The following is a 14,259-nucleotide window of genomic DNA, read 5'->3' as shown; positions in this document are numbered from 1 at the left end:
TTTCCTTAAGTATTTTATTTTATTTCATTTTGTGCAATTTAATAGGTTATTTATCCTAACACGGTTTAAGAGGACTCAGACTTTTGATCGAAACGTTTGTAACTTAAAACATCATGCATTGTAAGTGGTGCTTTGTGGTTTGTTGAGAACCTGCTTTAAAACGTTTTATCCTAAAGAACATGCACCATGTAACTTTTATAATGTGATGTGAGTCTAAATCAAGTTGTGTTAGAGATATCTTTCATAAACCTTTCCCACACATGCCCTCTGAACCCACCCGAGGGGAATGTTGACACCGCTCAGGCGGCTCCTACGTGAGGACATACCCACATGGACAGGTGCCCCTGACGTCACCCTGACTCTTGCCAACAAGAAGTTGGGGGATGCAGGGGCAAGGATGGGGCCGGGGCCCACACCGTGTCCTGAGAAGCGTGGGGACACAAACTTCACCCAGGGAGACATCCAGAGACTCTAACTAAAGTGCTCCTAAACCAGGGTCATCCCCATTTTAAAAACTGGGGCAACCATAAACATTTTGTTTTCAAAATCCTGGAAGGAACATGGATGGAAGGAAAGAGAATCTCAGAAAAGTTAAGTGATCTCAGATCATTCAACAGGCAAGCAGCAGAGCCTGGAGATGGAGGCCTGTCTTGGCACGGGAATGCCAGACGATGTCCTGGGGCGGGGCAGCCACCTGTGTCTCCAGACTCCTCCCCCCTCCCTCCTCCTCCCTCCTCTCTCCCCCCTGCCCCCTCCCTCCTCCCTCTCAGCCTTGGTCCTCAGGCTGCCTGATCTAAACTAAGCCACGTTGAGGGCACTGAATTGTAGCCCAGTGCCTAAAAGAGTTACAGCTGTTCCTGTTTAAAATATGGTTATAAGCTCTCAGGAGAAATTTGAAATTGCACAGCGAATGTAGAAAAATCACATTTGTTTAAACTACCGACTACTACCTACGTTACTCCAATTCTGCTGCCATGGGCAGGATCCGGGTCAGCCTACGGCCAATGTTCAGAATATTTAATATTTGAACACCTTTCACGTTTTGTTTTTTGACATGTTGGCCCAGTGCCTCCAGCGCAGGGATGTTGGGCCAAAGCTGTGGTTCCAGTGTCGCTCCCTATCAGCCCCTTTCCCCCCAGACAGCCTCATGTGACTTCCCACCGAAGGACCAGACCTTTCTGCTTCTTATTAGCCCCAGGCTGCGCTGATGCTGACAGCCCAACACCCCATGCTTCCATCTTTGCACCTTTGCCCCCTTACTCCGAGGGAGTTGCTGATGTGAGTCTGTTCAGACTATAGGTCACAGCACTGCGATCGGCCCGTTTGGCCATCAGGCTCTCCAATGTGCACCGGCCCCACTAAGGCCAAAAGGAGGAGCTAGGGGTCACGCTGGTTTTATCTGGGGGAAGGAGGACGTAAAGGTGCTGGCCTACAGGATGGTTATTCATATCACAAGAGGCTGGCCAAGGATGCCATTAAAGAGTGCACCTTACCAAGGTGTTCAAAAGTTTGCCAAATCCTCCAAGCACGTCGTTGACAATTTTTAGGAACAGCTTTTCTGTAAAAGAATGTGCGGAGGTGTGCAGAGTGAGGTGGGGGGGGGTCACGTAGGTATGGGGGTCCCCTCCCACGGCCTCTGGAGGCCGGTCCCAGGCTACCTTCTCCAGCCAACAGACTCCACGCTCGGAACCCATCTGAGGGAGCAGAGTCTCCAGATGTGACCAGGTGATGAGCAAACGTTCTCTGATTGAGAGATGAAATGTCAGCACTCTCACGAGCCTCAGAATAGCACCAACTAGTGTCTCCCATAGAAAACTTACATAAGAAGATATCTTTTTATTCTCTTATAATAGTAATAACTCCTGAGAAAATATGCGTTAGAACTAATGAGAGAGGGAGGCAAGTCAGTGCAGCACTTTAAATTTCTGCCAATGCTAAATGTGGAAGAAATGAACTGCTTATGATTTCTGAATTGAGTTTTAAAGTTTTTTTTTTTTTTTTTTACCAAACAAGAAATGTTCTTTTGCTTGTATCGGTTCAGCTGGAATCTGTTTCTTCCCTGCACGTCCGCTGGCACGGGTCAAATGCACTTGTTTCAGATGTGTCTTTTCTCAGGGTCTGAATTTCCCTCTCCTCCTTCAACCCCCCTCTTTGTGCCTCCAGGAATGTTAGCAGGTTTCTTTTCTACCCCCAGATGGACGGGGGGGGGGCACCTTCGTTTCTATTTTAACATCACCTATTTCTAATGGAATCATTCAAAGAAGTTGTTTCTGCTGATGGTTATGTGAAAACGAAATGAAATGTCATCAGCTGGAGATTCATGGGCCGCATTTAGCAGTGAAGTGAGCTGGGAATAAGTTTCCAAATCCTTCCTCAGGCACGGGCCTCCCAAACTCGCAGGAGGGTGGTAAACAGGAGGGAAAGGCAGCAGGGTGGATGAGGGGCACACTGCAGGGTCAGTGCGCTGTTCTTCCCACCTCTGTGAACCACTGACATTTTCCACTGTAAAAAACTTTAGACATAGATTTCCCCAGTTTTTCCTTTATTTAACAAAGCCCTCTTGATTATGACGATTCCATTTTCATGCAGTAGGTGGGGGCAGGGTGGGAGAGGGCACCAGATCAGTGACAAACCAACGCTTGCTCTAGGCAAAGGGGCCCTGGGGTGTTGGAGAGAGGGTGGGAGGGACGTGGAGGGCTCACCCTCAAACGTCTCACAGGCCCACACCTGTGGTCTGATCTCCAGAAAGACATTCCACACAACCACCAGGCACACAGCATGCGATCGATAATTCATCCGAAAATCTGCTCCAGCCACTTCCTCTCTTAGCCAGAACGGACATCAGCCCCACCGCCGGGCGGGCTCTCCACTCTGGCTGCTGTGAGCATTTAGGGAGCCAGACCCCCTCAGGAGACCACATCCCAGCACCAGCGCTGACTGCCCAGCAATCCCTCCTCAGCAAGGAGAAGTTGGCTGGCTCTGGGGTTTGTTACAGGCCGCTCGCCCCACAGGCTGCAGTTCTGCGCAGGGCAGAAGCCGCTCCCTTTGGGCTCTGACCAAACACACTGGCCAGCAGGAGGGGGACCCACAGATACACTGACCCAGGTGCTCGCCCCACTGCCTGAGCCTGATTCTAACTGCAAATCGGAGCCACCTACCCCCAGCGCCTAAATCTGCCAAGCCCTCAGCCAGTGTCCGCTGCACCAAACCTGAACCCGGGACGTGGCCCGGGAAGGCGCAGACAGGAGTCCGGCCAGGAGCCTGGCGGCGCCAGCGCATCTGACGCCGCAGAAGAGCTGCGCGTACCTGAAGTCTGGGTGATAGGCGCCCACGCCCCTGCGTGCGAGGGGCACCCAAGGAGACGAAGGCGACGAGAAGACCCCTTTCTCTAGTCCTTCAGGAAAGCCAAGCGACCCCACTGGCAGCCTCCCCAAAGCAGGACTGTAAGCGCCCACTCCACTGGAGTCTCGCAGAAAACGCATCGCGATCAAAGCCCCTTCCCCCGGAAAATTGCCCCATTCTGCCTGTAATCCAATTCCCTCTCCCCGCACCTGGAGAGCGCGCACGAAGAGGCATACCCAGGGAAATTGTGACCAGAACTTGAACCCCAAACGCATCCACTCATTCCCCGCTCCGCGCTGTGGCTGGCGGCTCCCAGGGCTGCGGGCTGTCGCGGCTGCCAGGGACCAGACAGCGCGCGGAACCGTGGGGCTCCCAGAGTCCCGGTCTCCGTCCCGGTCGTCGGTCAGGAGTCCCCATCCCCAGCGCGCTCGCACCCTCGCCTTCCTTTTTCCCTCCGCTCGGCAAATCGAAGCCCGCTTCCCTTCCCTGTCCCAGATGGACCTCGGACCCCAGCTCCGCGGCGGCCCCGCTCACCAGCCCCAGTCGGTCTCCTTTGGGTCGCTGGAGGGGGTCTCCCGGACCCTCAGAGCCAATGCCCGCCGCGCGCCTCCACCGCCCCGGGCAGCCCCGCTCCGCCGCGCTCCCGGGTTTTGGTCTCAGCAGCTCCCTCCGACTTTGCACAGCGGCGCCTCCGCGCCGCCGGGGCTCCTGGGGTGGCGAGGCGCCAAGCTGCAGCCCGGGCTGCCGGCGCCCGGCCCCTTCCTCCGCATCTTCCTCGTCCGCTCCGCTCTCCCTGGCGCCTGGCGACCCCGCGCCTCCCCGGTCCCGCCGCCCGGACCACCCGAACTCACCCCGGAGCCGCGACGCCGCCGGTCTGCGCGCTCCGAGGAGGAGCCAGGACGCCCTCCCGCGCGGGGGCCGCCTCCCTGCCGCCCGCCCGCCCGCCGCCCGCCCGCGGCCCCCTCCCCGCTCCCGCCGGCCCCTCCGCTGCCCGCGCTGCCGTGGCGGTCGGGACTCACCTCCAGGACAAGGTGACCCGCTAGTGTGCCCGGTGGCGGCCCGCGCGTCTCCGGAGGCAGCGAGCGCGCGGGGCGCGGGGTGTGCGGCGCCCGCCTCTGCTCCCGGCTCCCTCCCACGCCGCCCGGCTTTTTCCCTTCTGCCCACTCCCTGCCGCTCGGCCCTGCGCTCGCCGCCCGCGCCCCCGGCTGCCCCGCGCGTACTGGACCGCCGGGCGCGGGGCAGCGGCGGCGGCCCGGGCTGCTGGAGCGAGCTAGCGGCGGCGGCGGGGCGGAGCCCGGCCCTCCGTCCACCGGGAGAGGAGGGTGAGAGGAGACTCCCGCGGCGCGCACCCGGCCGGCGGGTGGGCGAGGGGCGCCTGGGGCGCGCCGCTCGGCTCGGCTCCCGAGCCTGGAGACACGCGTGCCGGAGGCGGCGGCCACGGGCTCTGGGGATGGCAGGAAGGAGGAGGAGGAGGAGGAGGAGGAGGAGGAGGAGGAGGAGGAGGGAACGGCTCCGCGCGAAGGCGCCGCCAACTTTGCCCCAGGCCGCCGGGCCCCGCGGGGGATCGCGTCTGGCAGGTGGCCCGGGCCCGGTGTCTGGGAATGTGGGTGACAGAGGCTGGGGGAAGGGGGCATCCACTGGGGACTAGGAGGGCGGATTTGCCGCCTGGTTCGGAGAAGAGATGGCTCCCCTTGGTCCTAAAGGCCTCCCCAGGCTCTGGTTCGTTCTTTCTGAGGTTCCTAAGGACCCACTTTATAGGCCTGCATCTCCTCGGGTCCTGACCAGCCAATCAACCCCGTGAAACCAGGCGCGGGGCCCAGACTCCGGGGACCTCGACCCAGTGTCAAACCTGTCTGATGCGCGTGCAGGGCTGGCCCTGGGCCGCGGGGATCGAGAGGAAGACTCGGTTGTCGGGAGAAGGGGGCTGGGCATAGCCTGGTGAGGAGAGTGGGCAGTGGGGAGTGAGCGAGGGAGGGCACCCCCCAAGATAGTCTGCATTTCCAGTGTTGAGGGAGGCGGGGGAAGTGGTGTTTTCAGTTGGGATTTCATAGAGAAAGAAGTGAGGAGGAAAGAAGTACCAGAAGGGAGTCAAAAGTGATTTAGGAAAAGAATCTGTGAGCCCACTTCTGTCACAGGCACAGAAGTGCCCGGTGCCCCAGCCAGGCTGGCACTGGCTGCACCCTGGTGTTCATTGTCTGTTTTGCCCCAGGAAACCCTCCTTGGTGCAGAGGCCTCTCCCTGCCTGGTCACCGACCCCTTGGCCCTGAGAAGCCACCTCTTCCTCTGCCAGGGCTCCTGGGGTGGAGTTTCCAGAGGGCTGAGGTCGGAGGTGGAACCAGAACAGCAGGTCCCTCCCCGAGTTCCCGTTGTGGGACTGGCTCCTGTGGGTCCTCAGCAGCCCAGAGAGAAAGCTCAAGTCCCAGTGCACCTGTAAGGGGGCAGGTGGGTGGAGGTGCAGGTCAGTGGAACCGGCACCGTCTGTGCTCTGTCTTTATCCACCGGAATGCCATCCCCCCTCCATCTCTGTAGCGTGGCAAAGCACAGCCAGCCTTCTGGCTCCAGATCCCAGAGCTGCAAGGCTGTGGTCTGGAACACTCAGAAAAGGCCACGGTCCACCCCTCCCGGCTTGAAGAACTTCTCAGATGGGAGGAAGATGCCATCTTATCCTAGTAAACTTGCCACTGTCCCTGGATCCTTTCCGGATCAGAACATTACATTCTCTCATCTGAACCACTGAGCTGAGCAGATATCATTGGACTCATTTGAGGTGGAGAATCCTTACTCCCGTTTATCAGATGAAGAAGCTGATGCTTTTTGAAAAATATCACCTGGGGTTTTCGCAGCCACCAGAGTTCGGGAGCAGCCTGACCTGGGTTCTCACCTGTCAGAGCACTTGTGTATCTAGACTTTGGGTTCGCTTTGGGGCCAGTTTTGTTTTCTTCGTGAGAGAACACCAGCCTGGGGCGCAGCTGGACCTGCCTGTGCCTCCAGGGCATGGTTTGCAGTTTCAATTGGACTTTTCATGATATACCAGGCGGGCCCTCATGAGAGCAGCATAACACGTGACCCCTGGCTGTCACTGGCTACCCGTGCACTGCTCCCTCCGAAAGTGAGGGTTGCAGAGTGAAAGGAAGGGGATGCCTTCACGGTGGCCTCCTGTGTGGAGTTCTGTGGCCTGCCTCTGTGTCGTGTCCTTGGTACTTTGGAACGTTCCAGGCTGCTGCTTTGGAACTTAGTACCCTGGCTCTTCCAGGTGAAGTGTGGAGCGTGGGTACACGCGGGGGGGGTGGGGGAGGGTACATTTCCTGACATTTTCTAAGGCTTGGTTTTCTTAACACACCTCACTCAATTTAGCATTTAAACATTCCCACGGTCTTCTATTGTGGAATGAATATGGTGGGCCCCTTAAGTCACTGTGTTTTATTCTCATACAGCTCTTGGGCACATCCCAGGTACTGAACAAATAGTGACTGACTGCATTAGATGGGGGGAAGGGGTACAATTAAATGTCTTTGAGTCAAGAGGGTACTTTGGAAGAAAAGGGAAAAGTTCATGATGTGAAAGGTTGTTTTTTATTATTATTATTATTAATTTCTCCCATGCTACTCACATAGCTTCAAGGTCTCCAGAAGTATGTTGTCTTTTCTAGACCCTGAGCCTGAACACGCACACACAACTTTTAGTGTTTCTGCAATGCCAGTGGGTGTTACCGATCGTTGCATAAGGAACTCGCCAGGGCCAGGAATCTCAGATGAAGAAAGGGGTGTCGCCTGCTCCTGGCAGATGTGGCAGTTCAGGGAAGGCACCCACGGCTCCTGGTGGCCACCTGGCTGGTCTGGGATGGTAGGTAGCTGCACGTATAGGGTGGTTTCTCTTGAGTCTGGATCCCTGGTTGTTGCTTGCAATGCTGTCATCACTGTTGTGCTGTGATGCCGCACTGAAATAGGAAAGCAAACAAGGGGCTGTCACGTACTGAGCAGCGCGAGACAGCAGAAGTCACCGAACCTCCTGGGTATCGGGTAACCTTCTCGACAAGGCTTATCTCTTAGGAGAGGTTACAGAACTGACAGAGCTAAGAGAGGTCTCTGGGGCCAATTCCTGTGCTGTGAACTGTCGCTCAGTCACCAGCCAGCTGTCAGGCTTCTGGACAACTTTCAGGAGAAGCTGTTTGTTCCCAGAGGCAGGTGACCAGATGAGAGGAAGCACGGACTGGAGGTCTTCGGGTAGGAGGTGTTCCTCAACACGTTGTGAACTTATGAAGTGCCCTGCCGTGCCCTGTGTGGTGCCGGCAGCTCAGTGGGGCTCCTTCCGCCTGCCGATGCAGGGGACACGGGATCGAGCCCTGGTCCGGGAAGATCCCACATGCCGCAGAGCAACTAAGCCCGTGCGCCACAACTAATGAACCTGCGTGCCACAGCTACTGAAGCCTTCACGCCTAGAGCCTATGCTCTGCAACAAGGGGAGCCACGGCGATGAGAAGCCCACGCAAGGGAGAGTAGCCCCCTCTCTCCACAACTAGAGAAAGCCTGCACACAGCAACAAAGACCCAACGCAGCCAAAAATAAATAAATTAAAAAATGAATAAATTCATTAAAAAAAAAAAAAAAAAACCAGCTTTAGATCAAACGTGTGAAATGCTCAGCCTTGTTACGCGTTGATCGTAATACTAACAATGGAGAGGGTGTACCCAATTTTAAGGCAATGTCATTCATCCAGTTTTTTCTGGTCTCCTCCCCAGATCTGTTATTAAATTGTCTTGATTGATGACATCCAGGAATTGAAAAGCCGCAATGTCTTATCACAGGAGAATCCTGTGGACTTAGAAGGACAGAAAGATGACCACTCAGATGTTCAGTGTAGACATGATAGTTGAGGCTCTAAGAAAAATGTGAATTGGTATCAGGAATAAAAGGAGAGAGATTCGGGCTTCCCTGGTGGCGCAGTGGTTGTGCGTCCGCCTGCCGATGCAGGGGAACCGGGTTCGCGCCCCGGTCCGCGAAGAAGCCTGTGCCCCGCAACGGGAGAGGCCACAACAGAGGGAGGCCCGCGTACCGCAAAAAAAAAAAAAAAAAAAAAAAGGAGAGAGATTCAAAACCTAGGCAAAATTTTGAGGCAATGTTGAAGTGAGAGTTTAAAACAGGAAAAGATACACCAGTATGCCAGAACATCAGAGCTGGAGGAGTTCTTGGTGCTCTCCTGGTACGGCCCTCTGATTCTCAGGTGGCTTGAGTGGGGAGTGAAGCCCAGGTCTGGGCTACCGACTTTACAGTCTGGCTCTGCATCTGTCACATCACTTTGGAATAAATCAAGGAGGGCAGTAAGTTAACAAATTGTAAGCCACCTCTGTGGTGCAGTGGACCAGTTACCCACTGCTGCAAACAAGCCAGCCCAAACGTTGTGGCTGAAAACGGCAGCCCTCTATTGGCTCACAGCTCTGAGGGTGGCGATGAGGGCTGAGCCGCTGGGTGGTGACACCTGTGCTCCCTTGGGCATCCGTGGTCAGCTGCCCACCAAAGCCTTCCTCATGTGTCCGGGGTGGTTGGCTGTGGACTGGGGGGATGGGCCGCTGCTCCCCCAGGGCTGACCCAGGGCTCCTCACAGAGCTGGTGGGGCCCAGCGCTGTGGGCCCAGTGCACACGGCTTTCCAAGCCCACATCACATGGCTGAGGTCTCCTTTACCAAAGCTGTCGCATGGCCCAAGTTCAGGAGGTGGGAGACAGCCTCCGGCTTTTGATGGGTGGGGTCATGAGGTCACGCTGGAGACGGGGTACATGGGGGTGGGAGGCGTTTGGAGCTGTTTTTGCAATCAGCTGCTGCTCAGAGTAAGATTTGTTCTTAATGCACGTGACTTCACTCACTGAATCTGGATCTGAGCTCAGTGGGGAGGCAGGAGTGACCCCAGGAGATGAAGAGGTTGAGTGTTTGGCCCGGTGGTCTCACAGCCAGTGAGTGAGGAAGGGGCTCAGATCTGGCTTGTCTTCAGCTCGGCGAGCAGCCAACCTTCACAGAGGGTGTGCGTCAGGGGCGGGCTGAAGGCTTACCACGGTGAGGGGCTCAGCGAGCCTGGGAGTAGCTGTCTGCCACTCCTGTGGCCTGTCCTCAGGCAGGGACCCTGGTTTCCTCCTGTCTGATGAGCATGGTTATAGTATCTGCTGCCTGGCCGTGTACAGATAAAGACGTGCTCCACGCGCGCAGTGTGTTTCCTGAGCAGGGACGGTGGGTTATTGTTTTAAAGACAGTTGGCAAGACTGCGGGGCTGCTGGGCACCTTTTGCAGGGAAGTTGAGGGGAATGGCAAAATCTAGATTCTTGGCACAAAACATGCTGGTGCTGAAAGGACTTCAGATGCCACACGAGAGGGGAGATTGATGTTTTCGTTCATCCAAGTGCTTCTTGTTTAAAGGGGACCGAGGCTGAGTGAGGCCAAGTCTGTTGTCAGATCCTCCAGGTCCTTCTGTCTGGTTCCCTCTACCCCAGGTCTCACGGGCCTTGTTGCTTAGGACCCACCCCTGCATGTTTCTTGGTTTCTCATCCTGGAACAGCCTTCATTTCTCTTATCAGAGTGTGAACACGTGGGTTCCTGCTCCACCCTGCTCCAGACTTTAAAGTCAGAGTCTGGAGAGACGGCTCAGCGAGTGTAGGACCACGGGACACACGTGGGACCCGTACGGGACACACAGGACACACTTGCGACAGTGAAGCGGGCAGGTGTGGTGATGCTGTCCAGCTGGGATCGATCCTACACCTTTCCCAGGAAACAGCCCCCACACACCAGGCAGTCAGGGACCAACCAGGAAAGAGATCAAGTGCAAGGGCCCCCCTGTTCTCCATGCTATCGTGAACCCTTTCCGCTGGGGGTCTCCCACCCTCACCCATTCCCTCTCCTGATTTTGACTATTTCTTCTTCCTGGACCTGAACACAGATTTGGCCTCACATTCTCTTGGATACGTGATGTTAGGTGACCACACAGACTGTCACACCAGAGCCTCCAGCACCGGCGCCTCTGTTGCCAGCAGGGCTGGTCCTCTGTTCTCCCCCTGACCTGCCTCGGCAGGTGACTAATTTCCATGATCCAGTTAATGATCCATAACCCATATCTATTATCATGACAGAGGACAGTATCGGAATAATCAGTGTCTTTAAGAAATTGTATTTTAGCTGAAAGCAGGAAAATATGATTATTTCCAGGACTGTTGGAGAGAAGAATAATTAGGAAAAGCTTAGCTTTACAAAACCTTGCTTTCAGGATGGACTGTAAGGCCAGAATTTGCACCATGTGTTCAGAAACATTAGCCTCAAAAAATGGATTCATAAATCCACTTTGATCCATGCACCAAAGTGGACAGCGCACCTCCTTCACTCAAACGAAAGAAGACCGTGTTTTTCTTGCTGAACAGAAGAACTGTGTGTACTGGTGTGGCTCTAACAGGATGAGAAACTGAGAGGTTGGGGTCCATGAAAACATTGCTGGTGCAACTAAGCATTCAAACACCATCATTAACTATTAGCGTGATTTCTGGCATTTTCCAAAAAGCCTACAAACTCATTTTTGGCTCAAGAAAATATATTTTTTGCTGCATGCACTTTTTTTCTGCAAAAAAAGAGAGAATTCTATGGCAAAAATAACCACTTCTGTAATTTTGCAGGATGTGGAACTGGAGGGAAAACTCCATGAAATTAAGCAATTTCATTTTTATGATTCCCAGTTCGTCAGTCACATTTCAAGAAAAGAATGCCTTTGAATAAAGGAATTCCCTCGGGCAAGTGCCGGCACCTGCCCTCTGTGGCCGGCTGTGCTCCCTGGGCGACTGTCATGTACATCAGCAGCTGGTCCTGCCCAGGGTGCCTTAGATATGGTTTGCTGGATGTCAGGACACCAGGGCACAGGATGATCTCCTCCTACAGCAGGGGCCAGGCATGGCCACGGCAATAACCCACTTTGGGGCTGACAGCACAGGGCAAGAGTCCTCTCTGGACCGGGTGCCGTGACCCACTGGTTCAGGGCAGCATCTCAAGTTCCCGTGGCTTTTCCTGTGCTCTGGGTCAGGCGTGCGTCTCCACCTGCCCCTGGCCTGGCCCACGCGGGCTGCACCGCGTCTGCCCACGGGCAGGCCCGTCTCCAACATCCCCACTCCCGGGACAGCACCTTGGGGGGCCCATCCTCCCTTCGGCCTGGTGGTGGGAGCAGTGCCGGCCGGGCTACAGCTCCTTCTCTTCCCTCCCCGGGCTCTGCATTGTTGCGGGGTGCAGGTGAGCCCCGGCACTGGGCACATGCAGGAGCGGGTCTACTGTCCACGGTGGGAGAAGGCGCTGGGCTGCACCGGGTACTGGGCAGGTCTCTGGACTCCAGGGCTGCGCACTCAGGCCGGCTCCTTCACAGGCGTCACAACCCGCGTGCAGAGACGTGGTTCCTGGGCTGTCGTGTGTGAGGGAAGATGAGGGGGCCTGGCTCTGAACCACACCCCCGGGCCCGGTTTTGCCCCGATTCATTTGGCTTTTCACCTTCCTGGCAACTCTTCCACTACTTACCTCCCTTTGCCTTGGTCTTTGGCCTTGAGCCATGTTCCGGTTTCAGACCTCAGCCTTCCCACCTGCAGGTCTGGGGTCAGACCCCGACCGGCCTGCCCGCAAAGCCCTCTCAGCTGGGAGCACGGCCTTATTCCTAGAAGTGGGGATGGGCAGCCCTTGGAGCTCCCCATGGCCTTGAGAGTCCCAAGGTCACATTTGCCAAGCGGCAGAATTGATGCTTGCATCCGTGTCTCCCGAGTCTGGGTTTTCTCCAGACCACGGCCCGCACCTGGGCTCGCTGACCTTGGAGGACTCCGTCTGAGGGGAAAAAAATCAGAGCAGGGAGAGGAATGAAGTGCCTTGAAGGCTTTGCTCACAGAGCGGAAATGTGAGATGGGAGGCGAGGGGCAGGCACAAAACCTGCTCGTCCTCCAGATTCAGGAAGCAGTGACTCCATCCTCTCTCGGTTTTTGTGTCTGTAAAGCGGGGCTGCTTGTCCGCAGATTGTGCCTCACACCCTGGGGCATTGGAAGACGGATAGGCCTGAGTCCCACACAGCCCTGATGTGATGCAAGGTGCCGCGTGAATGACTGGAAGAAATAGAAACAGTTGAGCTGATACCCAGGATGCTCCGGGTGTCCCCTAATGCCACTGTGTGGACTCAACATGAATTCTGCTCAAGCGGACGAGTGTTGAAATTCCTCTGAGCAGCAGCGAGTGCCGCCTTCCCTGGGCACAGGTCTGCGCCTCTCATTTAAAGTCATCCTGGTGGGTCCTCCGTTTTTCTCCTGGCCCTGACAGTGTCTGTGCCACTGATCGCACACGGCAGGGCCTGGCGCCACTGCCACTGTTCCCACGGAGGGGAGGGGGGCTGAGTGATGCGCTGAGGGCCCTCCACTGAGACGGCCATGGCAAGTTTCTAAAGCCAGCAACTGTACTTTCTTCGGTGGACTCAGGCCACAGGGGCTGCTTGCCCTGCAAACTCAGAGAGCTGGACGTGCCTGAGGGTGGTGGCCTGCCTGGAGGCCGGTGAGGACAGAAGGAGGCCTGAAAGTCCAGCTCCCCTGCTTCCATGCAGGACAAAGTCAGAGGTGTCGCCCGCCCTCCAGAGCCTTGGGGGTCCGGCTGAGGCTCCCCTCTGTAGGACCCCCCTGAGATCCTGCCTCCCTTCCCGTCCCTTCTCCTGCTTCCTTCCTGACCCCCAACTAGGACTTGTTGTGTAATCAGCCACTTGCCTGTGGGTCCCCATCTCGGGGCCGATTCAGGGAGACCCTGCCCGAGACGCTGGGTTTCAGGACTTGCTCACATTCCCGATAGTTTCTCTGGCAAACCTTCCCTGAGTGACCTCCAGTGCGCTGTCCACCAGCTCCTGGGCTTGATTTCTCACTTGAACTAGAGTTTCTACCAGTTTTAACTTTCCGAGACTCTGCAACCAAGATCATGAAAGGAGGCTGTTATGAGGGGGTATATGTGTATGCTATGAGGGCTGTATATGTGCATGTGCGTGTGTGTGCCTGTGTATATGCGTGTATGTATGTGTATGCGCCTGTGTGTGCATGTGCATGTGCGTGTATATATGTGCATGTGTGTGTCTGTGTGTGCATGTGTGTGTGTGTATGTGTATGTGCCTGTGTGTGTGTGTCTGCATGTCTGTGTGCACACGTGTGTCTGTGAAAGAGAAAGAAAGACAAACCCTGGGCAAGCACTTAATCTCTCCAGGCCTCAGGTCTAACCTGTAAAATGGGGGTGGTGACAGGGTCTCTTCACTGTGTTGGGAGGATTAAATGCCATATCATGTAACATGTTTGGCGCGGGACCTCCCAGTGGCATTCAACGCACTTTAACCCTCTGTCCTTCATACCTGTCCTGCCTAGGTCATAGCCCTGAGGGCACCCGTGTCTGGGAGGAGTGCCCTCCTGCTGCCTGGGGCTGGGAGCAGGTGGAGAGACCCACCCAACAGGGGACACTGTCTGACTTTATGCAAAGGGTCGCCGGGAGCAGGAGATGCAGGGCCCCTTCCAGGCCCCCAACTCAGGGGCTGTGGGCTGAGCGCAGCCACCAGGCACCGGCCTGCAAAGGGTGGGCGAGGGAGGACTCTGCTCTGCAGGAATGAGAAGACTGTCATTCCTGGAGTCAATGGTAATACAAAAGTGATGTCATTCACTCTTCCTTTTGGCTCTCGGTGGTCCGGATTTTGCCAGGGAGGGGATGTCAGAAATTTATGACCAGTGCCTGTTCACTGGATGCCTGAATATAAGAGAGAAAAGGACAAAATGAAACTGAGTTATTTGTAATGAGGTGGATAGACCCGGAGTCTGTCATGCAGAGTGAAGTAAGTCAGAAAGAGAAAAACAAATACCGTATGCTAACACATATATATGGAACCTAAAAAAAAAAAAAAAGGTTCTG

Source organism: Physeter macrocephalus, chromosome 14 (assembly GCF_002837175.3).
Source record: "Physeter macrocephalus isolate SW-GA chromosome 14, ASM283717v5, whole genome shotgun sequence".
Lineage (NCBI taxonomy): Eukaryota > Metazoa > Chordata > Mammalia > Artiodactyla > Physeteridae > Physeter > Physeter macrocephalus.
The sequence above is the reverse complement of the archived record's forward strand: the minus strand, read 5'-3'. Positions refer to the sequence as shown.